General features: G+C 60.2%; 1 long non-coding RNA gene across 2 annotated transcripts; it reads right to left on the bottom strand.

Moving 5' to 3' along the window:
- Window positions 1–22,169: 22,169 nt before the first annotated feature.
- Window positions 22,170–25,915, bottom strand: LOC139045001 (uncharacterized). 2 transcript variants are annotated; one of them, XR_011502495.1, is made up of 5 exons: window positions 25,803–25,915; window positions 24,432–25,463; window positions 24,202–24,325; window positions 22,602–22,743; window positions 22,170–22,291 (listed from the first exon to the last, which is right to left on the bottom strand). It is a non-coding gene; the product is annotated as an uncharacterized lncRNA (long non-coding RNA). The 2 variants fall into 2 exon arrangements; XR_011502494.1 differs by having other exon boundaries at window positions 22,180–22,743.
- Between the last annotated feature and the right edge of the window lie 428 nt (window positions 25,916–26,343).

The following is a 26,343-nucleotide window of genomic DNA, read 5'->3' as shown; positions in this document are numbered from 1 at the left end:
ATGCATTGTATATCTGCTTAGACATTTCCTATGGCCAGAACAAAGGCCCTTAAGATAAAGGTGCAACTTCCCCTCCCCCTCCCAACATTGGCATTTCCTTAAGGATGAGCATCTTTCCTTAGGCTAGGAACTGATTGCTGTGCTCACCTTTGACCGCCCAGCTCACCTGTGACCACCCAGCTCACCTGTGACCACCCAGCTCGGGACAACAGACTTGCCACCCTGCTGTGTCCCCTGACACAGCAGACCTACCTGCTGTTTCCATCAATCGCTGTACCGACAGAGCAGCCTCATGACTATTGTAAAAGGACATTTCAATCCTATGTGAAACATCCTCTTTGGGGGTACATAACCACCCTGTGCACCCCACTTCTTTGACGCCCTTTCTCCCTTCGGGAAGGAAGGCCCCAGGCCGTGGTCCTCACATTTTAGCTCAGAATAAACTCACCCCAATTTTCATTTATAGATTGGTTATGGCTTATCTTCATTGACATTACCAAGGGGGAAACTGAGGCCCAGGGGCAGGAAGTGGAGGCGGATAGGAGTGACCTTGCCCTGGGTTCTCAGCAGGGTCTTCACGGATGCTCCTCGCCAAGTGGGAACAGGGGTTCTTCCTGCCACATCTGAGGGGAATCGGGCCCAGGTGACAGAGGGGACTCCTCACCGTCCCTCTGGTGGCTCCTTCTGCTGCCCCGTGCTGCTCCACGGGCGGCCAGGGACGGTTCCAGGTACCAGGGGAGCGGACGTGGCCCGACCCAGCCTCTGGGAGGAATGGAGGGAGGTTCTGGCGGGTACCCGGGAACCTCAGTGGCCGAGGCCCCCCACCGAGGAGTCCGCCCACCCGTGAAAAGAGTGTGGCGGTCACTCACCGTCTCTGAGCCTCGGTTCTGTCGTCGTGGGGACGGAGTGGTCTGTGCACCAGCCCAGGGGGTGAGGCCTGCCCTGCCCGCCCTCGTCTCTGTGACCGATGGTCCCACTTCCTCAGATTCAGGGCTGACCCGGACCCTCCGGTCCCCAGCCCTCCAGGGAGAAAGGCTGGAGGCTCCGTGCACCTGGGGACACTGTGGTCCGGCAGTGCCACTCCCTTCCTAACTGCGAGGGGCCCGGAGGTGGGGGATGACCGACCGGTCCCTGTGCAGATGCTGACTCCCCAGCTGTCTTTGCAGCTGGGGTACTCCCCATGTCCTTACAGTAAGTCCCTTTCAATTGAAGACACTGGCCCTTCCACTGTGTGCAATGACAATCTGCACTAGGCACAGCTGGACACCTGGCCCCTTGGGGTCTGGCTGCTCTTGTAGTTCTGGGCCCTTATTGTCCTCCCTGCACCCCTGCCCCATCCAGCCTGTCCCTGAACCCTTCTGCCTCCCATACACATCCCAAATGGGACCCTTCCCATGGCCCTAGACAAAGCCTCCATTTACCCTGGTGACCCCAGGCCTTTGGCACGGGCCTCCTATGCCCTCTTCCCACAGAGTGACTTTTCCAAGGCATAAAGCAGGTCACGTTTACACCCCTCCCAGGAGAACCTCTCTTGCCCTCCTGCACCACACAGAGGCCGGGCCCAGCCAGGCCCCCCTCCTACTTCAGCCACAGCGGCTGCCTTGCCTGCCTCCCCTCTTCACCCACATGGGGCAGGTCCTCCCCCAGGCCCTGCCTTGGTGGTTCTCCTGCCTGGAGCACGCTGGCCCAGTTTCAGGTGATGTGGGGTCCTTCCCTGCCCATCTCTCTCGTCCATCATCCTGCTGTGTCGTATTTGTAGGATGTAAGGCCCTGAAATGGTGCCCCTCCCCTCCACATCTGTGTGTTTCCCGTTAGGTCTCAGACTCCAGGACAAGGCTGCACCTGGCCGGCTGGCATGTCCATGGGCTCAGGGTCATTGGTGTGGAGGCTCCTCCCACTCCCGTCCCCTCTGCCCACCCCTCCCACCTGCCCCAGCAAGTCCACTCGTCTGGATGAGCAGAACTGATCCCACGTCTGAAGGGGCCCCAGCCCAGCACCACCCGGCTGAGCCCGGTCCAGGCTCCCTCGGCTCCGATCTGATGACCACAGGGGCCGCCCCAATCTTCTCCTGCCCGTGCCCTTGCCCCACACTCCCAACCCAGCAGCCAGAGGGACCCTTTTAAAAGCTGAGTAGATTTTTTTTCCCTCCTCTGCTCAGAATCTTCCAGAGGCTCCTCCTCTCTCTCAGACTAAAAGCCACGGAGCTTATGCCGTCCACAGGCCCCCCCATTCTCTTTCTGACCCACTTTCCCACTGCTGTCCCAGCTGAAGCCCCTGCCCCGGGGCCTTTGCATGTGCTCTCCCCTCAGCCAGAACACCTTCCCCCAGATGTGTACACAGTTCCCGGTGCTCTTTGACAGGTCTCCATTCACACGTGGCTCCTAAGTGAGGCCCCGCCCACTCCCCCACTCCCCCGACCCTATTACCTAAGCTGTATACTTCACTCCTTTACTTTCTTTTTCCACTGGGAAGCAGTCCTAGGCAGGCAGGGCTCCTACTTGTCTTGTCCACCTGTGGATTCTCAGTGCCAGGCACACAGCGGGCGCTCGGCCATCGCTGCTCCGATGGACGTATGAATGAGTGAGCCCTGAACGGTTAGCTCACAGTGCACCTGCCCCCCAGCTGCCCACACGCTGCCTCTCCCAGACCCGCCTCTCCCCGGGGCCGTCTGACGGGCGTTGCAGCTCCTTTTTCTGAGGGGCTGCGTGGCTGCGGAGAGCTCGCCCCCCCACTCTGAGGAACGTCGCAGGATGGAGTCGTTGCCTCCCAGCTTCGTGCTCCGACAGCGCTGGGGCCCAACGCCCTGGAGCCGTCGGCCACACCCGCCTCCCTCCGGTCCTGGCTCCATCGGGAAGTAGGATCCGCAGACGGCTGGGTGACATGAGACATGCGCTGTCCCTGGAGAGAGGGAGGCACGGTCTACTCCTGCTGCCCGCCTTGTCCCAGCCCGGGCTCTGGACGGCACGTGAGGGAGAGGTCGGGTCTGCGAGGCCTCCTCCTCCTTCCCCTGGGGTCCCCTCCCTCCCCTGGGGCGGCCCCTGAGCTCTCACAAGGTGCCCGCACTGCTCTCAGGCTTCGTGAGTCCTGGACTCACGAGGAGGGGTGGGTTGGGGCCGAGGAGAATGGTCCCGTGTGGAAGCCTGAGGCCCAAGAGGAAGGTCCCCTGTGAGATTCCAGGTGTTGACCTCAGAACCCACTGGGCTCGACTGTTAAGTCCGTGGTCCCCATCCCTAGGGGGTCAGGGCCTCAGGGCAAGCCTGGTTGCACCTCCCTGGGGCGCTGCCCCACTGCCACCTGCTGTTGACCCAGAGGGCAATTCGTGGGCCTGATGTGGGCCTTCCCTCTGTCACTTCTGGGCCCCATCTGAACCCAAGGCACAGGGGTCCTCATTTTATCCTGAGACACAGCCCTAAAGAGCCGGTGTCCCCTGTGACACTCACCAGGGACTCTGCCACTGGACAAGCCGGCCCCACAAGTGTGACGGTGCTGGTGGACCTGGGGAAGGATGGACGATGGGAGCAGGATCCGGCTGGAAGGAGTCAGTGCTGGGCCTGATCAGCCCGTGGGGGCACCCCACTCCGCAAGTACTGGCTGGGAGGGGCAGTGGCAGGTCCCGTGGGCAGGCTGAGGGGGGTGCTGGAGGTCTCCCCATTCGACGCCAGGGCCAGGACTCCAGATTCAGGGCCAGCACAGCCCGGGTGCTCCTCATGTGAACACAGAATGGAACTGGGCCCAGCAGGGAAGGTCTCACTAGTGTAGGGGCAGCCGCCTAGGCCGGCCATGGACCCCGGCTCCCCTGTTCTGAGTGGGAGGCTGGACCCGGGACTCAAGGCTGCAGTTCTGAGCTGAGGCCAGGGGTCTCCCGGCGAAAGCACGTGCAGGACAGGGAAGGAACCAGGCAGTGCAGGGGTCCTTGTGGGACGGCTCAGCTCCTGGGGCAGCAGTGACAAGCCGATGAGGCCGCTGGACACCTCTCCACAGATGGCTGGCGGAGGGCTTCAGTCTGTCTGCTCTCAGATCCCCCGTCCCATGCCGCCTCGACTGCACCCACGTTCAGACCTGGCTGAGGGAGGAGACGGCAGCTTCTGAAACTCCGGGAGCAGCCCAGGGTGCCTCGTGCCTGCCCCCAAGGTGACTTGGAGGCACCCGGCCCAGCGGTCTCTGCCGCTAGCGTGTCCCCTCCCAGACGCATTTCTTATTTGTGTTGCCTGATTTGTGATGTGCTGTTTGTATCGTTCACTGTGTACAAAACAAGAGGAATAGAGAAATCTTCTTGTGGCAGCCTCTCCAGCCTCTGCAGGGCACGCCCTGGGGATCTGCTCTGCTGCTGATCCCAGAGTTCACCTCATTGACCTGGGCCTATGGGGGCACCCCAGCCTCGGAAACTGGAGGAACCTCTGTGGCTGGTGGTTAGTCTTTGCAGGCAAGGCTTCCCTTTCTGTCAGGGCTGGGGCTTGGGTGAGGCAAGACAGTGTCCAGGGTGCAAAACACCAGGGGGCACTAACCTGAAATTTGGTGCTCTGGACATCTCTCTTGTCACACCCTAGTCCCAGTCCTGTTTTCTATATTCTTCCCTATCCATCCATCCATCCATCCAACCATCCATCCACCCATCCATCCATCCATCTGTTCACCCATCCATCCACCCACTCATCCATCCATCCATCCATCCATCCATCCCTCCATCCCTCCATCTATCCACTCATCCCTCCCTCCATCTATCCACTCATCCATCCACCCATCCATCCATCCATCCATCCATCCGTCCATCCATCCATCTGTTCATCCATCCATCCACTCACTCATTCACCCATCCACCCATCCATCCATCCACCCATCCGTCCATCCATCCATCTGTTCACCCATCCATCCACCCACTCATCCATCCACCCATCCATCCCTCCATCCATTCACCCATCCATCTGTCTGTTCACCCATCCATCCACCCACTCATCCATCCATCCATCCATCCCTCCATCTATCCACTCATCCCTCCATCCATCCGTCTATCCACTCATCCCTCCCTCCATCTATCCACTCATCCATCCATCCATCCATCCGTCCATCCATCCATCTGTTCATCCATCCATCCACTCACTCATCCATCCATCCATCCATCCATCCATCCACCCATCCGTCCATCCATCCATCTGTTCATCCATCCATCCACTCACTCATTCATCCATCCACCCACCCATCCATCCATCCATCCACTCATCCCTCCATCTATCCACTCATCCATCCATCCATCCACTCATCCATCTGTCTGTTTGTCCATCCATCCTTGCCCCTACTCACTCTTCTCTCTTCCAGGTTCTCATCAGTAGAGAGTAGACTAAGGGAGCCAAGTGCCAACTTACTGGAAGGAGCAGGATGTCAGCATCCCCAAATCCTAGGGGTGCTCAGGAAATGGACCAGAGCAGAGGACAGTGCTGGGACCAACATGGGACCAGGAGAATGCTCCTCATTCAATCAATCCATCCATCCATCTCTATTCTATGAGTCCCCACTACACACCAGGCGCTGTTTCAGGTGCTGGGCTACTGCAGGCAGCAAACCTGATCCAAGCCCCTCCCTCAGTGGGGAGACAAGCAGTAGACAAGAGGGCCCATGGTGACAGGTGCGATAAAACCAGGAGGAGCCACAGTGACAGCTGGGATCCTAAGATGTCTGCGTGGAGAGGAATGGTACCGGACATAAGTCTAGTCCATCCTCTAAAGAAGGAGAAACTGAGGCAGGGAGGTAAATGATCTGACTGTGCTCCCTGTTTATCACTCCCTACGGCAGGCAGGGCTGGGCCCCGGGCCTCAGGGCTGGTCAGCTGCTCTCTGCCTCATCCTCTCTGCTCCCATCAATACTCACCGTGTTAGGCCTGACATGCACCCCTCCACCCCCGGAGTGGGGCTGGAAGCTTTAGAACAGCCGGAGGCAAGGCTGTGCTCACCCACAGAAGTCTCTCTCATGGGGTCTCAGACACCGTGTGGCAGGTGTCACTGGTGGGGCCTCATTTCCACTACCTGCTGCCTGTCACCCGTGTGGAAGACACATGGATGTCTCCAGGCCAGGGGTTTGCAAACTTTATCTGTAAAGGGCCAGATAATAACTATTTCAGGCTTTGTGGGCCAGTTGGTCTCTGTGACTACTCACCTCTGTTGTGCGAACACAGCCAGGGACCGCAGGTGAGTGGGCGTGGCCGCGTTTCGATGAAACTCTATTTACAGAAACGGGTGGTGGGCTGGCACAACGCACCACAGAGCCCGCCGCAGTCGGGAGGGTGTCTGGCTTTGCCTGGGCTGATGGAACCGAGCACCCCAACTGGCGGCTTCTGAACAACAGGATGTTATTGCTCCTGGTTCTGGGAAGTCCACAGTCAAGGCGCCAGCGTGGTTGCCATCTGGTGGGGACCTGCTTCCTGGCTCACAGCCGGCACCTTCTTGCTGTGTCCTCATGAGACGGGAGAAGCAGAGAGCTCTCTGGAGCTGCTTTTATAGGGACACTAATCCCATTCACGGGGGCTCACCCTCCTGATCTAAGCACCTCTCGAAGGCCCACCTGCTAATACTCTCATCTTTGGAGGTTAGGATTTCAACATGTGAATTTTGGGGGACACAACATTCGACCACAGTAAAGGGCAAATAATGACCCCTGAGAAGAGTCCCTAAGTGTTAGCATGTGAGCATCATCGGCTGACGTGAGTGGGGAGTCCAGACTCCTCCCAGCTTTTTGCAGGACCCTCTCGGGCGAGTCCTGTTGGCCCCAGCCCCTCACTGTGGCAGGGCCTTCGCCACCTGTGACGTTTTTCTGCTCCAGAACCGTGGCGAGAGGCTGGTCTCTTGAAGGCCTGTGTCATGGGGGCCTGAGTGAGTGAGGAGCTGCCCCACCCGGCTGCTGGTCACCAGCCTCTCTGGGCAGCTGGTGGTGTGGAGCTCAGCCGGGCCAAGTGGGTACGACTCAGGGCTCCCACCAAGGCTGGCCTGAGAGCCTGTCACATGGCCAGGAGGCGGCCCTCCATGATGACCACCAGGGTGTCGGGTGAGCCTGGTCCTGGGTCCTCAGGCTTACGGAACTGGAAACGCTCGCAATGGGGTGGCACCCACTGGCCCTGTCTCTTTACTTCTTATTTTGTAAAAACAAACTTGTTCATTATAAAAACTCAAGCAATTAGAAAAATTGCAAAAGGGAAATAAAGTCACTCAAATACCGCCATGCGGGAACAGCCGCATGTGCCATCTGAGGTTGCTAACTTCCCCAAAATATGTCTTGTCTTCTGTAATTTCAAGTCTAACTCAGGAAAGTTTTCTTCCATTACGTCTGGAGCTTGTTTCTGCATCGTGGTTTCTGCTGCTTCCTTGAGGCATCTATCGTGCACCTGCGTGGCGGGTTCCCGGCGGCAGCCTGGCTGTCTGCTGCTCTGGGGGGTCTGTACGAGGCCTCCTGTAATGGCCTCGGCCGTCTGCCAGGGCTCAAAGCTGTTTTCTTTCTTGTTTTTTTCTGGGTTTTGCTGCTTTCAGTGTGGATGTCAGTTTTGAAATGCTTTTAGCTTTCTTTCCTTCTCTCCCAAATTCCTTCCTGCTCACTCTTCTCCTGCTGGCTCACGATCTCTTCTGTCCTCTCCACCAACCCCGGGGTTAGGAGAGGCCACGTCGTGGATGATTTCTTCGAGGTGACGAGAGCAGTGTGCCTAACGTGTCCCCGTGTCTCTGGAAGCTCCTCCCGCGGCACCGTCTCGTCTCCCGCCTTCGGCTGTGTTTCTTGCCTCCCTTGCGGCCTCAGTGTTCACGCATCGCCCTCCCATCAGTGCCTTTCTGAGTCTCACTCGTTCTCAAGCGGCCCCTTTGGGCACAGCAGGCACGGGGCGTTGGTCAGGGTTTGGGGTTAGGGGTGGTTGAAAGTACTCTTCTTTTCTTGGTGGCATTTTCATTGGCGTATGCGGGCCCTCTCATGGTGGGCGGGCGAGGCCACACGCTCAGGGCTCTGTGGCCCATCTCACCGAGCTCCTGGGCGCCCTGAGGGAGGACGCCCTGCCCTCACTGGCCACCAGCTCCTGGCTCCGGCCCGAGCCCTGTCGGCCCCAGAAGGACGATCCCAAACTTCAGATGTGCAGGGCGGGCCGAGCCCCACCCTTTCGTGTTAGTGACCTGCTTCCTCTTCATTCGTTGCAGAGAAAAAGGAAAAATAGAATCCAGGGAGCCGTCAATCTACTCCCCCCACTGCCCAGAGGGCAGAAGGAACAAATAAAAGGCAGCAAGGACTGCAGGCCACTGAGCACTGAGTGTGGCCACATTGTTCTAGAATATTCTACGCCCTGTGTTGTTTTATAAAAATAAATTGGTTATGCATACTTGAAGAGGAGAGATTTATAACAGCCTGAAGCCAGAGCACTTTTCTTTCATGCAGTAAAGACGTCACATCCGGGCATGCAGTGGGGCGCTCGCTCCCCTCACCTCTCTCCTGCATGTATGACGGGAACGTCCGGTGCTCTGGGCGCCCCAGCACGGGCCCTGCTCAGCCCTCTCGCACTACTGATCCCATCAACAACCCCATGGGGCTGATACTATTACTGCCCCATTTCACAGATCAGCAACGTGAGGCCCCACCGGGGAGCAGCACGCACCCAGGGAGCAGCAAGCCCCGCTCCCCACCCGGACAGAGGGTCCCTACAGGAAGGGCCCCTCTTCCCTGTCCCCAGAGGCATGGGGGAGGGCGGTGGGGGGCGTAGGGAGGGCGTCTCCACCCCTGCCTGACGGTCCACCTTCCTGCTCGGCTCTGTGGCTCAACCTTGATGCACTTTCTCTGGTGTCTTTAAACACAACACACACTAGTGTGTAGCAAATGAAGCCTTTGATGCTTCAGTGAGAATGGATTCACTTGTCTTCCTGAGAGCAGATACCAAGAACAGCTCCCTGAGTCTAGTCACCTACCCTCCAGCTAGCCGGTGGGGAACTTGAGGCCCTGGGGAGGCGGGGGACTGCTCTTGAGCCAGGGCTCTCTGACACCGATTTGGTGATGTGTCCTGGGCTTCTCCAAATGTTCTTCCAAAATTGTTAAAAATAACATACTCTCAATTCAGTTTCACTACCAAGTGTGCAGGCCCTGGTGCTCGTGGGAGGGGCCGTGCGTCATGCATTCCCAGATGGTGATGAGATGCCAGCGCTCAGAATAGGCCCGAGGCTCACAGAGAATGACAGCCCCCCACGTTGCTAGGGCGCTTTCCCCATTGAGTTCCCCCACATGCATGCACATGCGTGCACACACACACACGCATGCACACACAGGCACGTCCATGGACCCCGTCTCCCAGTCCTCACACCCACCATGGCGTCTGGCATCCAGCTCTGAGCTGTGTGTTTGGCCCCCCAAGGGGGTGGCTCAGAGCAGTGGAGCCCCAGGTGGGGCTTGTCCTGACCCAGCTTCTCTCCACAGGGGGCCTGGCTGAGGGGTCCTGGGAACCCGGGTCTCTTGGCCCCCACCGTCTAAGTGCAGCTCTTTCTCCCTGACCATCCCTGCACCCCACTTCCCTCCACCCCAGCACCCCTTTCCAGCGGGTGCTGCCCAGCCCCAGGGTCAGGGTGTCTGCCTCGATCCCCTGGGCCCCACGTCACCAGGGGCCTGCGCCCATCCCTGCCTCCCCATCCCAGCCTGGCTGACCCCTGACCCTCCTGCTCTTCCACCCACTGTCCACGTCCCCTGGACGGGGGAGCCCTCCAGCGCCACATCTCTGTGCCCTGTCTCAGCACGTGACCCTCCTCCTGGTCCTCGGCCCTCTGCGCCCAAGCCTGTCCTTCCCCAGCAGCTGACCCGTCCCTCTCCAGCCTGGGCCCCAGGCAGGGAGTCAAGTGACCAGTAGAGCTCCCCTTTGCATTAGTCGGTGCTGGACAGGTAGCCAGCCTGGGGCACGTGTGTCTGTGCGTGTGTGTGTGCATGCATATCTACACACAGGCAAGTGTTGCATGTGAGCACGTGTGAGTGCACACAAACCCACAAACGTGTGCACGACCATGGTGTGTGCACATGTTCATCCACCTGCGAGTGTGCATACACGCAGCTGCCAGTGTGGAGGGACTTGTCCGGGGAGCACCATCCGGCTCTTTCTTCCTGCAGCTCAGCCTGGGCCTCTCCTGCCAGCGCCAGAACCAGGTGTCAGCACGTCATTAAGGCACATTCTGGTCACCGTGGGCATTTCAGCGTTTGGATATTTCTGATGTTAAGTGCTCTCCGTGGGTTTGGCCCCTTTGTCCTGCTTGTTTTTCTTTTGTTTTCTGCCCTCGTTCCACCTCTGATTTCTTTTAGCCGCCCCATATCCAGTTGTTGGTAATTTCGCTTTTCCGGGCTACAATCCATGTCAGGCCCAGAGGAGCAGCAGACTCATCTTGGAGGAAAGCTGTGGAACAGCTTCTGGCAGGCCTAGGCTGGGGGCCTGGGATGCCCCAGGGCCTGGGGGTCAGCGGCCGGAGTCACAGACCTGAGTGTGATCCGCCTGCCCTGTGGGGTCCTAGTTCACAGGGTTCTGGTGACGGTGACCAGCGGCCGTGCGGGCCCGGCTCCTCTCAGAAGCTGGTGTCTGCCTTAGCGTTCAGTGTAGCCCCCTAGGGTCCTCCCAGGAGGCACCATCGTGATGCTGTTTCAGGAGGGGAAAGCGAGGCTCAGATGGGGGTGTTGTGAGAGACTGAAGGTGTCAACGGACCAGGGCCCCACGTAAACGCTGAGCTCTGAGCACGGTCCGCAGCATCCCAGGAAGCCAGTGGGGTCAGTCAGAGCTGCGGGAGGTCAGACCCTGTCTCCAGCAACAATCAGGGAACCCAGACGATAACCTGTACCCATTGACCAGGACTCCAGCAGGACCCGACTGCATCCCTAATTTCTGTCCCCACTGCTACCTCAGGACCAACGCGACAGAACCAGACCTGCTCCCCACAGCCACCTGGGATGCTCCTTCCTAGTGAGCCGCCCCTTCCCCAGGCCCCTAGCCCCTCAGGGGCCCCCTAGGCCCCCTTTTCTCCTCTGTGAAACGCATCCACTCCTCTGCCTGCCTCTTGAGTCTCTGCCAAATGCAGGCGACATGACCGTGCCCCTGCTCCAGCAGCGCCGAGTACACGGACCTTGCCTTTCCCGTGGGAGGCGGGGGGGCGTCTCCGCTTCCTCCCACAGCGGCAATTCTGGCTGATGTCGAGCTTTCTGCACCTGTCTCCTCGACCGCCTGCCATGGAGGCCTTGTCGTGTGGTTTTGGCGTTTGTCTGGGATGCGACTCCGGTGATCCGAGATGCGTTCACCCCAGGAGAAGAAGGGCAGGAAAGCCCTGAGGTCACCACCCTTTCTGGCCCCGCCTAGGCTGCGTGGCCTGGGGCACCTCCGTCAGCACCCAGGACAGAGCGTACGCAGCCGCGGGGACAGCTCCACAGCCAGCTCTACAGTCTTCAGTGCGTTTGCAGAATTTCCCAGGCCTCAGCTTCCTCATGGGCACTCGGAAACAGGTGGAATTAATCACCTAAGTGGGCTTTCCTGGGACTATGGTGCCCTCGCTGTCCTCTGTCTCCTGCTGTCCCCAGACCCCGCTCTGCTGGGATGGGACAGGTCTCCACAGCGCCCTCGTCCCTGTGCGCTGCTCCCCTCCCCACCCGCTGGGCCCTGTGAGCTGGGGGGTGGCCCCTTGGAGGGGGCTTCTGCTTCCGTCGGCTCTGATCCCCTGTGCCGGCCAGCCTGGCCCTGTAGGAGTGGCCTATTGGAGTGCGAGCCCCTGGGGTCTGGGGGCTGGCTTGCGTGTCCCCCGGTGTCTTGTCCCTGGCACAGATCGGGTCCCAGTAAACACTGTGGCCTGACAGCAGCACTGGGTGTGGGCAGTGAAGGTTTCATTCCCGCTTCCAGGGTGAGACAGTTGAGGCCCGAGGGGTCGGGCTTGTGCTGAGACTGGAGACAGGCCTGGTCTGGCATCTCCAGGGGCCTGGGGCTGGGTCTCCTGGGAGGGCCTGGCCCCAAGGGGCCCTGGTCTCCTGTGGGACAGCCCCACGAGGCCCACCTGTGCCAAGCAGCATACCCCACCTTGAAGACGGAGACTTGTATGCGGGAGGCTCACCCAGGGGTGCCTCTGGCCGTTGTTTGCCCCAGAGAGGAGTGTGGTCAGCCCAGGAAGAGCAGGGAGAGGGGACGAACCCAGAGCCCACAGAGCACGGTGTCCGCGGCCTGTCCCTGGCGGCTCCTGGGGACGATGGCTCAGCACACGGCAAGACCCTGGCTGGCTGGGGTCTCAGGCTGCACACGAGGGGGAAGGGGCTGAGATCACATTCCCCCCTCACTCATAGCCTCTTGGGGGTGTGGCTGGGTGCTGGCCTGACCCTCTCTGTCCCTAGCCCTCAGCCAGGCCCAGTCCTCAGAGGTGTGGGAGGGGAGGGGCCTGGCCAGGGCAGTGGGATTGGGTGGGTCTGAGCCCCTCCCAGCTCTCCCAGCAAACCCACCAAACGGAGAGGGCAGCTTGAGAGCCGAGAGCCTGGACTGGGGGGCGAGGTTCCTTCACTGAGTGGGCCCCACCAGCCTCTAGGACCCTCTAGAGCTTGTGAGCTCTGGACAGATGAGGCCAAGCGAGAGGTCGAGTCCTCGTCACACGTGACCAGTCCTTTGCTTTGGAACAGGAAGGCCCTTTCCCTTGTGACAGGCAGGCAGCACAGAAGGGACCACACGGTCGACTGGGGGATGGATCCCCAATGACAAGATGGGCTGTCCACGTGGAGGGGGGCTCCGTGGTTGGCCAAGCACCACCTCCTGAGACATGGTGTTGACCTCCGTGATCCCCCTGAGATGGGACCCTCAGCCCTGTGTGACAGGTGGGGAAACTGAGGCACAGAGAGGGACACAACTGGTCCAAGGCCACCCGGGCCTGTGGGTGAGTGAGAAGCCAGGGTTCCAACCCAGCCTTCTCCTCTTGAGCTGGAACCCCCCTCCTGCGGGGGAGCGAGCCGCGTTTTCTGGGGACTCCCTTAGCCAGCTGGGGCCGCCGTAACCAAATGCCACGGGCTGGGCGGCGTCAGCAGCAGAGGCTTGTTCCTCGTGGTTCTGGAGGCCGTAAGTCAGAGGTCAGGGTGTCCACGGGGTTGGGCTCAAGGGAGGGCCCTCTCCAGGCCAGCAGAGCACTGCCTTCCTGCTGAGTCCTCACACAGCCTTTCCTCCACGCCTCTTCCTCTCTCCTGAGGACACCAAACCCATGGGGTCGGGGGGATGCGGCCACAAGCCCAGGAGGCTGGGAGCCACCTGTGGCTGGAAGAGGCTGAAGGGGCCTCCTCGGAGCTTTGAAGGAGATGTTACCCTGCGGACACCTTGAGCCGGACTCTGGCCTCCAGAACCATGAGAAAATCAGCTTTTGTTGTTTGGAGGCCCACGTGGGGCGATTCGTTATGGCAGCCTGCTGTGGACGGAATCGTGTGCCCTCCAAGGTCCCACGTTGAAGCCCAACCCCAGTGTGGGTGTTTCTGGAGATAACGTCTTGGGAGGTAAAGTTCAGGAGGTCGGGAGGGTGGGGCCCTGACCCTGTGGCCTGGGTCCGTATAGTAAGAAGAAGAGAGAGACAGCTCTCCTCCGCTCCCTCCTGAAAGCCAGGGGGAGGCCCTCACAGGAGCCAAACCTGCCAGAACCTCCATCTCAGACGTCCAGCCTCCCCACCGTGAGAAACAAACGTCTGTTGTGGAAGCCGCCCCACCCGCGTTATCCTGTGATGGCGGCCGAGCGGGTTGAGGCTCGGCCTGGGAAGCCCGCACGCTCGGCCGTGCCAGCTCAGAGCAGAGACCAGGACAGCCCAGCTGCACCCGGGACATGCAGCAAAGCATGGCTGCCATGTCTGGGACGGGCGCTTTGAGCACCTGCCTGAACCGCATGCATCAGTGTCTGCTGAGCGTTTGGAACAGGACCTGGCACCCAGCGAGTACTCCATGTGTTGTTAAGTAAATAGAACAAACGAACACAAACGAAACAGAAACTGTCCAGAACCCAAGGATGCTTCAGCACCATCCTTCCAGTCTCTGCTCTGTGCCTGGATTTTCACACATAGGCGGAAAGAGCTGCCACAGGGCACTTGGCCTTTCCAGGAGGGCTGCCTCAAAGGGCTGCGTCTGGCAGGGCAGAAACCACCCCTCGCAGGGAGATGTGTGTGCCCTCCTGGCCCTGTCCTTCTGCTGGGTCAGTCCCTAGGCCACCCTGATAGCTGGGTGACCGTTCCCTGAGCCCAGCCCCACAGGACACTCAAGGAAGCAGGGGTCTGAGGAGCTGGCACAGCGGGCCTGCCTGCTCAGGGTTCACAGCCCCTGGGGGCTCGGGACCCGGCAGGTCTGGGTTTGCACAGCTCCTGCAACGGCGGGTGCTTCTGCCCTGCCCTGCAGAGGGAGCCCACCAAGGGCAGCACGTTGGAAACCTTGCGGGGAGAAGCTGCCAGAGGGAGGGCCGAGTGGGCCAGGGAGGCTGGCGGACGTCAGGCAGAGCCCTTGGGCATCACGGGCATGCACAGCTCCTTCCCGATTCGGAATTATTCCTTTAGTCCAAACGCCTGGAGGGAGAGGGGTGGGTCACAGGTTTTTTCTGGGTCCTGGTGCATGAGAGGGAATTGTTTCCTGGACGACCTGCCGGGTGGTTCTTCTCCCCAGCCTCCGAGGTCCCCCACCCCCGCACCTCGTCCTTGCCAGCTTGAGCATGGCCTGCTAAAACCAGCTCATTCCGGAGGTGAAGACGAGGCTGGGCACCAGCCTCTCTCCAGGGGTGACGGGCATGTCTGCCATGGTCTTCTCCCCAGGGTCACGGGCGTCTTGGGGTCCTCTCTGGGCTCTGGTGGCTTGTGTCTGAGCAGAAGAGCAGGTGGGAGAATCAGAGACCCCCACACTTAGTCCCCATGCCCCTACAGATAAGTCACTTTCCTCCTCAGTCTCAGGACAATGGGGGTCCAGGGCTGGAGGGAGCAGGGGTCCTCCTGCTGGGGGCTCTCTGGGCCCCAGGGACGCCGCATCCTTGGCCTGGCTCATTTGCCGCAAAGAACTCCGACTCTCCCACCCTCTCCCGCCTCCTCCCTTCCTCTCTCTCTGCCTTTTCAATTCAGTTATTTTTTGGCGTACAAAAGGTTTAATTTTCTGTAGTCAAATCCATCAATCTTTTCATTTTGCCTCATTTTGTTCCTTTTAAGCTTAGAAAGGCTCCCACCCCAGGGATCTGTGAACTTGCCTGACCTTACTCTGCAGGGGAGCCTTGGGGGTCTGCTCCAAGTGTTCGGGGGTCCCTGGAGAGAGCATTCGGCCCCCTTTCTCTTACAGGGTGTAGGCCCCGTGCCCCCTCACAGCTTTTGGCTCCTTGCTCGCTCCCACTGGCCCGTGCCCGAGCCCGGCCCACCTGCCAGCAGCACCTACAACACCCCGACTCCCGCTCCTCCCGAGACCCCTCCCCACCCCAGGCTGGCCCCTGAGGCTCCAGCCCCCAGCCCAGTGAGGGCAGAGGCAGCCAGGTCCACAGGCCTGGTGTGGCTGGTCAGACTCCTGGACAGTGCTGACCAGCCAGTGGTCCCGTGAGACTAGTGGTTGTCGCCGGCTCTCGTGTATGAATTCAGGCCCCTGGGCTGAGGGCCTGCTGCGCGCCGGCTCTGTTCCGGGCCCTGAGAAGCCAGTGCGTGAGACGCACAGGAATCCCACCCTCCTGGGGCATCTGGGGGACGAGCTGCCCTCGCCATGGTGGGCCCGTGTGCACGGGCCACCCTGTCCCCCTGACCCTGCCTCTTCCCTCCGACCTCCTCCGTCCTCATTCCTCCTCCTCCCAGCTCCTTTCCCCTCTTCCCTCCCTCCTTCCCTTTCATGGAGTCCTTTGTTAGTTTCCTGTGGCTGCTGAAACGCGTTGCCACCAACTTAGTGGCCGAAAACAGCACAACTTTGTTCTCTTACAGTTCCAGTGGTCAGAAGTCCCAAGTCAGTCTCCCTGGGCTAGACGTCCATGTGTGGGCAGGGCTGGTCCTTCTGGAGCCCCGGGGAGAATCTGGTTCCTTTTGTGGCTTCTAGGGGCCGCCTGCATCCCTTGGCGTGTGGCCCCTTTCTCCGTCTCAGAGCTGTGGCTCTAATCTCTGCTCCATCCTCGCGTGGCCTGCTCTCTCGCTCTGACCCTCCTGCCTCCCTCTGATAAGGACCCTGTGGTGACATGGGGCCCACCCGGGGAACCCAGGATCACCTCCCATCTCAGATCCTTCACTGGATCACAGCTGCACCGTCCCTTTGGCCACGTGAGGTGACGTCGCAGGTTCCAGAGGTTAGGATGTGGCATCTCTGGGGGCGTATTCAGCCCGCCACCGGCCGCCACGATGTGCAGACTGCTGGATATGTAGTGCACCTCAGGAAGGGGTGGGGTGCAGAGCGGACACCCCCACTGGGGAAACATCTCTGTCTCCTCCGCATTCGCTGGTTTGCCCCCACTCAGTCCCTCGGTTCCCAGCAGATGGGGAATTGGTGGGGGCCTGTGGCAGGTTCACACCAGGGTCTGGCCGTGGCTCCACGGGGTCAGAGGCAGGCTCCCCTCGAGGACCCAAGGCCCAAGCAGGGTTCAGAGGGCAGCTGCTTGAGCCCCAGAGGGGCTCAGGATCAGGAGGGAGAGCAAGGAGTGTGTGTGTGTGTGTGTGTGTGTGTGTGTGTGTGTGTGTGTGGATGTGTGTGTGGATGTGTTTGTGTGTGTGTCTGTGTGTGTGTGTGTGTGTTTGTGTGTGTGTGTGTGTGTTTGTGTGTGTGTCTGTGTGGATGTGGTTGTGTGTGTGGATGTGTGAATGTGTGCGTGTGCCCGCACCTGTCCGTCAGAGTGTGGTGGCGTGTCTGTCTGTGGGGCGAGTTCTGGGGTGCTACCTCAGTCTCTGTGTTGCACTCCAAGTGTTGGAGCTGTCGTCACCGCCCACAAAGCCCCTGACTGTCTCTCTCTCCAGGGGACCCCCCCAGAGCTCCGTGGGGTTATTGTCACTGACCCATGTCGCAGAACAGCATGCTGGCTGTTCAAGGTCACACAGCATGTGGTGAGGGGTGAGCCAGGACCGCCACTGTCAGCCCGTGTCCCGACTTTGTCCCCGGCCTCCCACGGGAGGGAGCCAGGTCCTGATGTGAGATGCCTGTCCTGGTGGGTGGGGCCGCAGGTTGCACCCCGAGGTGCTGCCGGCCGCACGGCAGAGCAAGGGGGCGGGTCTGTGTCCGGGGCAGTGATCTGGCTGGTGGAGGCAGCCCTGGGTGAAGGGCTTAGGAAGGGCGGTGCCCATGGGTGGCCGCTGGGGGTTCCAGACGGGTGAATGCCACGGTCCACTGTGTGCAGTTGAAGGCCCCCTGGACACAGCATGGAGGGTGGAGGAGCCGAGGGCAGGACTGTGCTGGGGCATCAGGAGGAGGCGGGAAGGGAGGATGTCAGGCATGTCACCTCCCAGGGCCCGCATCGCAGTGCCTCCTCCTCCGGGAGGTCTGCCCTGGTCTCCCTGGCCGGGTGGGCTGCCTCCCAGGCTTCCAGCCCAGTATCATCGGGTGGCCAGCATCTGTCTGGGTGGCCCCTGCACTGGTCCAGGAGTTCCTGGAGACTGGGGACACGCATGGGCCCAGCTCTGTGTCCAGGGTGGGCTCTGCGCAGAGTCTGGGAGTCGGTGGTCTGACAGAGGAGACAAGCAGGGGCCCCCGGAAGCAGAGAAGGGAGATGGGGATGGATGGAAGGGGGTCCTGGCTCGCTGCCCTGGGAGGACACCTGGGTGACCCGGGTTTGGGGAGCCCAGTGGGTGCAGGAGGCCCCTCCACGTGGGTATGTGCTTGCACACACACACACACAGACCCAGACACATGCACACACAGGGGCCGGGGGGGAGGTGAGCAGGAAGTCATCTTCTCCCTTGCTGACAAAGTGACCCTATTTTCTGGAGGAGAGAGAGGATGTGCTCTCTGCTCACTCAACTCTCATTTTCTCTGCTCAAGCGCACGCCACTTCTCATTTCCCCGCAATGACTGTCACTGAGGGCTAGCTGCATTGGGGCCCGCAGGGAAGGGGGACCATGGTTTTCTCTGTTCCAGTGGAAACTGAAGACCCCCCTGTGCTCCAGCGAGGCCTGGGGGTCCCCTGAGGAGCCCCCGCAGGCAGGAGACCAGCCGGGATGACCTCGGCCTGTGGCCCTGTGCTGGGCTGTGAGCCTCCGCCTGTGCCCTAGTCACTTCCCCCAGGGACAGCAGGGAGGCGGGGGGGCCCTGAGACATCCTGGGGGGGCCTGGGGCCAGAGAAAAGGATGATAGAATCAGGGAGATGGGAGAAACTTTCTGGGGAAGGAAGAGATGGAGAGAAAGAATTTTCCAGGACACAGAGCAGCCACAGAACAATACCACCCTCAGTGACCTCTCGACAGTACTGTCCCCTTGGCCTAGGCCTGCCAGCGGGCAGCAGGAGGTGGTCAGTGTGCTGGAGGCTGGCTGGGAGCCCCATCGCTGAGGGCCGAGCAAAAGCAAGAAGAATTCCGCACAGCCGATGTAGCAGGGAGAGGAGGGCAGGCCGCGGACGGCCATGGAAGCGCAGAGCTGGCCTCGGAAGACGGGGACCCATCCATTTGTCCCTTTGGAGAGACAAGGTACGTGAGACCCCGGGGGCCTGTCCCAAGGTCGCACGCAGAGCGAGGCAACAGGCAGGACCCTCCCTGTCGTCAAAGAGGGCGCCCTGAAAGACTGCGTCCCGAAGGTCAGATCCGAGGAGAGCAGAGACAGCTACGGCGTCTCGCTGTCCTACAGCTTAACCTGAAAAATTACGCTCCCCAGACGAGGGCTCCAGCCTCTTTTCGTCCATTTTAAGAAGTAGCACTTAATTGCCATTGTAACCTTGAGCTCGTCAAATACAGGAGAAAATAAACTTGTTTCCATGGCTTTAGCTTCACTTAGAGGATTAAGTCCCAATCGAGCGCATTTGTCACCGTCTGCTGAGCTGTGGTCCCTGACCTGCAGGCTGTCCCTGGCCTGGAGGCGTGTCTCAGCAGTCGTTCGCAGCTGAGGGGGAGGGGGTCAGAGGGTCGGGCTTTGGAGCCAGCCGAGCTGGAGTGAAAAATCCCCATCCCGTTCCAGGGGACGGCGGCAGAAAGCCAGCTTTATCTGCTCCGATGCCTCCATGGCTGCGTCTTCCCTGTCCAGCATCTTGGAGGCGCACCCTGGGAGGCACCGGGCTCTGAGGGTGGAGCCCAGGTGAGTCACGTCGAGATGAAACTGCCCTTGAACATCCTGCATGTCGCCTGCCCGGTGCTGCACTCGGGCCGTCGGAGCCCAGCACCGGAGAACGAGGGTCTGTCTTCCCGTCGGCCTCGTGCTGAGGCCTCCCCTCTCACGGCAGCAGGAGAGAGGAAGCTTCAGTGTGTGTTTGTGTACGTGTGTGTGCATGTGCGTGTATGCATCTACGCATGTGCTTGTGCATACACGGGCGTGCGAGTGTGTGTGTGAGTATGTGTCAGGGGCCCTGTGCTGCTCAGGCTGGTTGGAGCCGGCTTCCACTATTCGGCATCAGGGAGCCGGGACTCACGCACGCGGCCTCCAGAAAACAGGAGAGGAAGAGCCGGCAGCAGCGCAGATGAGAGGGGGAGGGGGCACTGGAGGCAGCAGGAGTGGCAGGCGGCTCCTGACTCGAGGTCAGAGGAGACCGGAGCACCCCTGCGAGCAAAGGCGCGTATCTCGGGGCGAGAGCAGAGCGCACACTGCAGAAACCCATGGCACAGGGCCGAGACTGTGAGGCCAGACCCAGCCAGACACGGGTGTCTCTTGAGGGAGAGACCAGGACTAATGGAACCCGAGCAAGAAGCAGGTACCACAGGGACAGCCCCAGGGGCTGCGGGGATGGCTTGGCGGGGCCAGTGCGTGAGGTCGGCTCGAGAGGCGTCGAGGCTTTGGGAAGGGGACGGGGCACTCACACATGGGCCGGGCAGCACGGAGGCAACGCCACCCTCGTGTTCTGGGGACAGGGTTGCCCCACCACGTCATCCCCAGCTGGTTTGACATGTGGCTGCAAAGGCCACACGGCCACTGTCCCAGGTGTGAAAGAACTCCGAACACGTGGCCGGACATGTTCCCTAACCCTCTCAGCAAGACAGAAACAGGGTCAGACTGATGCACGAGGCGGTGGCTGAACGCCCACCAAACCAGATGAACACGGGAGACGCGACAACAGGTGAACGTGGTGAGTCGGGATGACAGGTGAACACGGTGAGATGGGATGTGGAAAGGTGAGGGCCAAATGATGGGTCCCGGCTACCTTCACAGGGTGTGGCCTGGGCAGTCAATAGGGCCCTGCCTAGGAGAGTCTCGCTCAGTAGGGTCCTGCTCAGGAGTGTGGTCCATGCAGAGAGGGTGCAAGCTTCAGGGGGTCCTTGCTCAGGAGGGTTGATGCTCAGACGGGGTTCCATGCTCAGGGGTCCATGCTCAGATGTCCATATTAAGGGAGTCCATGCTCAGGAGGGTTTTATGCTCAGGGGTCCATGTTCAGGGGGTCAGTGGTCAGGGGTCCACGCTCAGGGGTTTGTGCTCAGGGGGTCCACGCTCGGAGGTCTATGCTCAGGGGTCCATGCTTTGAGGGGGTCCATGCTCAGGGAGGGTCCACGCTCAGAGGTCCATGCTCAGGGGTCCATGCTCCGGGGGAGTCCATGCTCGGCGGGGGGGGGGTCCATGCTCAGGGGTCCATGCTCAGAGATGGTTCCATGCTCAGGGGTCCATTCTCAGGTGGGTCTATGCTCAGGGGTCCATGCTCAGCCATCCATACTTTGGAGGGTCCATGTTGGGGGTGGTCCATGCTAGGGAGGGTCCATGCTTAGGGCCGGTTACATGCTCAGGGGTCCATGCTCTGGAGTCCATGCTCAGGAGGGTCCCAGCTCAGAAGGGGCCCAGGTCTTCTGGACCCATGCTTCGTTTAATGCTCTGCTGTCATCAGGTTGAAATTGTCCGCATTTGTGCACAAGGATTCTGCCTTTTCGTTTTGCACTAGGCCCCCATGCTGGAGCGTGACTGCTTCTCCCACATTCACACAACAGTGTGGCCACACGGCTTCTCTCAACTGAGGTGCAGAGTGGCCAGGCCTGACTCCCAGACCGGGGGGGTTCCTGTCCACATCATGCTCATCCCTGGGCATGAGCGTCCCTAGGCACGGGCATCCTGGACGGGGCTGGCAGTCACTGGGCAGGCCTCCCCGGGCACCTGCCTCCCTTCTTTCCCAGCGAGTCTGCCCTACAGACCAGCACATCCCAGGGGCAGGGGCTGGTCCCACTCCTCTCTGGGTCACTCTCACAGCTGGTGAGGAGGGGGTGCTGGGGGACGCCTACTCCGTGTGGAACGAGGGGCCAGGTGGGGTGTGGGTAAGGACACAGGCGTCCAAGACCCTGGGCGGGAGATGCCCACCGGGGTTTCCCCTTGGTCTGCTGTGCATGGTGGAAGGAGATTGGGAGGGGCTAAGCCCCCGGCTTAGGCCCTGGGGACCGCCGGGTCCTGCCCAGGAGGACCCTTCCAGGAGTCAGTCGCTCTCCAGACAGCCCGCCCCTTGGAGCTGCCAGCCATCGCATCTCACTGGCATGCCAGGACCCTCACCGGCTCGCTGCTCGCCCAGCGCCCAGGGATCTGATTTCAATACTATTACTGAGAAGTCCAGCTTTCCTGTAAGCAGTAGTTATTACCCGGGAATCAAAGCCCAAGTGAAGGGAAATGACAGAAATCCTGTCTGCCAAACACGTCTGCTCGGGGGATGGAGGAGGGGAAACAACCACAGCCGATCCATTCGGACTGGCTTTGCGGGTGGATACACCCGTTCAGCAAACCCCAGTGGGCGTGGGCTGCTCCGGGACATTCAGAAGAAAGGAAAACTCATGATTAAAGTCAGTGGCATTGCTGTTAGGGGCAGAGCTGGCTCAGTGGGGGAGGTTATAGGGTTGAGACAATCAGGTCTCAGACAACCGGCCTCAAGGTTGTTTGTTCATTCATCTCCCCTCCCCCCACATATCCATCCATCCATCCATCCCACATCCACCCATCTATCGATCCACACATCCATCCATCCATCCATCCCCCCACACAAATCCACCCATCCATCCACATATATCCATTCATCTATTGATCCACACATCCACCCATCCATCCCCCCACACATATCCACCTATCCACCCACCTACCCTCCATCCATCCACCCCCCACCCCATACATATTCATCCACCCATCCACCCACCTATCCATTGCCATCCATCCGTCCGTGGACCACGTGCCCTCTGAATGCACAGCCTGTGCTGGGTGCTGGGCACAGAGATGGGACCCATCCCAGGAGCTTGCTGCCCTGTGGGAGAGACAGACTGTTTGATAGGACAGGGCAGCCCTGGAGCTAGGGATGCACACAGGAGGCACCCAACCTGGCTGCTGAGTGCAGGGTGCCCCAAGCACCCTGCATTCCTAGAGCGGGAAGAGACAAGAGACCAGGCTGACAAAGTGAGGAGCGGCTGGCAGAGCTGTGGCCAGCTGGGGATGGGCGCTGGGACCCTGTCCCATCCGACTGGGGAAGCTCTGAAGAGTTTAAACGTGGAGCAATCAGATGAAGGTTTAGAACGGCCACGCCAGAGATGCGCCAATACAGAACGGAGGTCACAAACCTTTCCTGTGTGGGGCCAGAGAGGCAACATTTGGCTTTCTCATCCATGCCCATGTAGGAAAGCAGCCACGGACGACATGTGGGTGAACGCAGAGAAACAGGGGTCGGCTGAGTTTGGCCCTCTGGGTGTCGTTTGCCGGACTCTGAGATGCAATAAAAGAAAACACGTTGAGAAGAAAACACATCAGGTCCACCCCACGGGGGAAGAGGGCCAGCAAAACATCAAGCTGCAGACATGCAGGACACACGGGGAGACTGCTCTGGAAATGTCTGTGCCCCAGAACGGGACAACCCAGGGCTCCGTGGGGACAGGCGTCCGCGGAAGAGGGGTGAGTGCATCCAGGACCCCAGGAGGGAGGCCCCGGCAGGGTGTGCAGACAGAGGTAGGCTGCGGGCTGTGCGTGCGACCTCAGCTTGTCGGATAAAAATGCAAGGCCCTCTGGTCTACTCTCAGCGGGTCGCGGCTGACCGTCTGGAAGGGGTGCTGGTGGCCACTGCAGGGGGCTGACCTGGCCAGGTCCTCCTGCAGCCACGGGCTGCGTCCTCACACAGGCAGCACCCACTGGTTTATAGGTTTAATGTCTGAGAGACAAGAAAGCTCCTCCTGTGGAGGAGGCAGGCACAGCAGTGGGCACGGCTGGTGGACCTCGGGGGACCTGAGGGCAGGGGGGCCGGGGCAGCTGGCTGTGTCCTGAGTGGGAGCCTGGGTGTGGCGGAGGGATCACAGCTCCGCGGGAGTCTGGCAGGCAAGTCCCTCTCTCCTGGTGTGGAGGTACCACGTCTGCTGCTGGCTGGGCCTGGGGCCTCCGGCTACTTGATCAGCGCACCCTACTTCTTCCTGCTAAGCCAATCTCCTCTGAGCTGGAGACAAAAAAATGCTTTATAGTGTGAAGTTTCTAAAAGGATTCAGAGGGGGAGCAAGGGGAGCGAGCACACTGCCTGTTGGGGGGGCTGGGGGTGCTGGGGAGGCTGGAGGGGTTGGGGGGGCTAAGGAGGCTGGGAGGATGGGGAGGCTGAGGGAATTGGGGCACTGAGGAGGCTGGGTGGGTTGGGGAGGTGGGGGGGCTGGTAGGCTGGTGGGTTTGGGGGGCAGGGGGACTAGGGCGTTGGGAAGGCTGGGGGACTGGGGAAGCTGGGGTGGCTGGGGTGGCTGGGGAGACTGGGGAGTCTGTGGGGGCGGGAGGACTGGGGGGCTGGGGAGGTTGGGAGGCTGGTGGGTTGTGGGGGCTGGAGGTCTGGGAGGCTGAGGGGCTGCTAGAGGGACTGGGGAGGCTGGGAAGGGATGGGGGAGCTCAGGGGGGCTGATGGACTCCATTGCCCGCATAGGGCTGGTGAATTCTCAGACGCTGCAGAGGGACTCCTGGGTCAGAGGGCCTGGTGGCGGGGGGTACTTGCCTGGGGCCCCCAGCCTACAGGGTCTGCCCCTGTTAGCGCACAGGATGGAAGACATCAGGCAGGCCTGAGCGCCGGGACCAGGGGTGGATGGCGGCGGTGTCCCCCTGCCTCACCCCTCCTGCTCCTCACTGTTGGTGTGTGATGTCACGGCCCCTCCCACCAAGGCTGGGTCGATTCCCCAGGGACATGGCTGGCCTGTGACTGACCTCGCCCAGGAGGGCAGGTGGACGTGACATGTGCCAGTCCCAAGCCCGGGCCTCCGGAGGCGGCCGTGCACTGCTCGTCTGTCTTGGGACCCTGCTGCTGCTGCATGGGCGGACCTGGGCTGGCCTGTTGAGGGATGGGGAACACGGGACAGAGATGAGCTACCCTCGCTGAGCCATCCTCGCTGAGCCCCATGATGGGAGAAAGCACAATAAAGACCAGCAAAACCCACCTTCCCAACCCGCCCAACTCGCAGAGCCTCGGATCACAAGCTGACGTGTGTGGTTGTTTGAAGCTGTGGGCGGTTCGTCACGCAGCAATAGCTGACTGATGGAGAAAGGCAGTTTCAAAGGCACTGACTGAGTTCTTGAGGCCACCAATAATAATGAAAGGAAAGAGGGAGGAGGGCAGAGTCCGGAGCTGGGGGGAGCCGAAGCTCTGGTGATGGAGGAGGACCCTCGAGGGAGGGAGAGGAGGGGGGAGAGGTGGTGGGGGCGCTTCCCGCACAGACCTTGGCCTGTTTCCCTGAAGTCTGGTGACCTCTGCTGATCACACGTACTCAGTTTAAAAAACACAAACACACCAAATCTGTACCTTTTTGAGTCCAGAACTAAGATCCCAATGAGGTTCCGAGGGTAGAGGGTCTCAGTCTGACTGTCCTGCCAGCCTGTGAGCCCCCAGCTGGGCCTGGCGTGGACAGTGGATCCTGTTTACTGAGCGCCTGCTGTGAGCCCGTTCCACTGTGCAGAGCTCCCCGTGGGGCCCCGGGTCCGTCCTTGCAGCAGCCCCACGCGCGGGTGCCACGGCCACCTCACGTCCACAGGATGGAGCCACGGGGGGCTCAGCAGCAGGAGGCCAGGCTGGGCTGGGGCCCCGATCGTACGAGCTGCTGACATGGCCCCTGCGCCGCATTTGTCCCCCCAGGCCCGGCGCACGGCTGGCGTTTGATCGACATCCGTGGGTGTCGAACAAAGAAAGAAGCAAAGGCAGGGAGTGGTCACTCGTCCAGAGCTCGGAAGACCCAAGGCCCCGAGAGAGGAGCTCCTGTACTCACCCCCAGTGCCGCTCTGGGGCCACGCTGACTGCAGTCTGCGCTCCGTCCACTTCAGAGGGGGCCACGTGACTGTCCGAGTTGCTGGCAGCTGCTGCTGCTGTGGGGGCACCAAACTGGCTGTTCCTTCCGCTGGCCAGTGGGCATCACCCAAAACACAGCCTCATCCAGACGCACCTCCATCCTCGCACACCCCAAGTCCATCTCTGTGGACTGAATTCAAAAGCAAAACGTGAGAAACCCTGGCCCATCGTGAAATTTTCCATCTTCAAAGCAACGTCGCTGCAAACAAGGGGACAGCCCCATGCCAGCAGGTGGTCCTGGTTCCGGAGGATTCTCTCTGATCAGGGCTCTGAGCCGCGTGGTAGTGCCCCGTCAGCATTAAGCTGTGCGGTGTTTCCACCCTCGAAGCAGTTCGTCTGCCTGCTTTGAGGGTCACATCCTGAGTGTGACAAAGCTGAGCGGAGACAACATCTGAACGGGGCCGTGGGCGTCATGATCAATGCCCTGTGGTCGCCGGGATTTTAGGACTCCCAGCTGCTGGACACTTACTGCTGGTTTTCTTGGAGTGAAAACGCGTTTTAGTTCATTTCAGCCTCTTCTGTGAGTTAGAGAAATTCCCCATTTCAGATAAGTAGTTTAAGAAAAAGAAAATGACTAAGCGTGCACTTTATGTAACAACCATTAAGATAATTTGACGCTCCGTCTGATTCAGGGGACAATTCTCTTGAAAAAGAGACACTCTGCTTTCTTGAGCATTTCCAAAAGACCGAAAATTAAATCTCTTCCCCTATAAGAAGAAAAAGCCTGGTTTTCCATCTAAATTATTAAAATTTAGCTGAAGTAGGAAAACAGTACTTCAAACCACGCAGGAGCGGAGTCAAAGCACAGATTCTGTTATGAAAAAGGTGGACGTTGCCTGGGTGTTAACTCACCAGGCGCCAGTGCGCTTCAAGCAGAGGCTACCGTGACCCCACGGTGCGGAGGAGGAAACCGAGGCGGGGGCGGGCGGCCCCTCACTCACAGAGTAAGTGACACCCCTGGGCAGCCTCCGTCAGCACCTGTGTCTGTATCCATGTGGCTGAGGAGCCCC

Source organism: Equus asinus, chromosome 3, assembly GCF_041296235.1.
Source record: "Equus asinus isolate D_3611 breed Donkey chromosome 3, EquAss-T2T_v2, whole genome shotgun sequence".
NCBI classification, from domain to species: Eukaryota; Metazoa; Chordata; class Mammalia; order Perissodactyla; family Equidae; genus Equus; species Equus asinus.
Note: the sequence above shows the minus strand (reverse complement) of the source record. Positions and strands in the feature narration are given on the sequence as shown.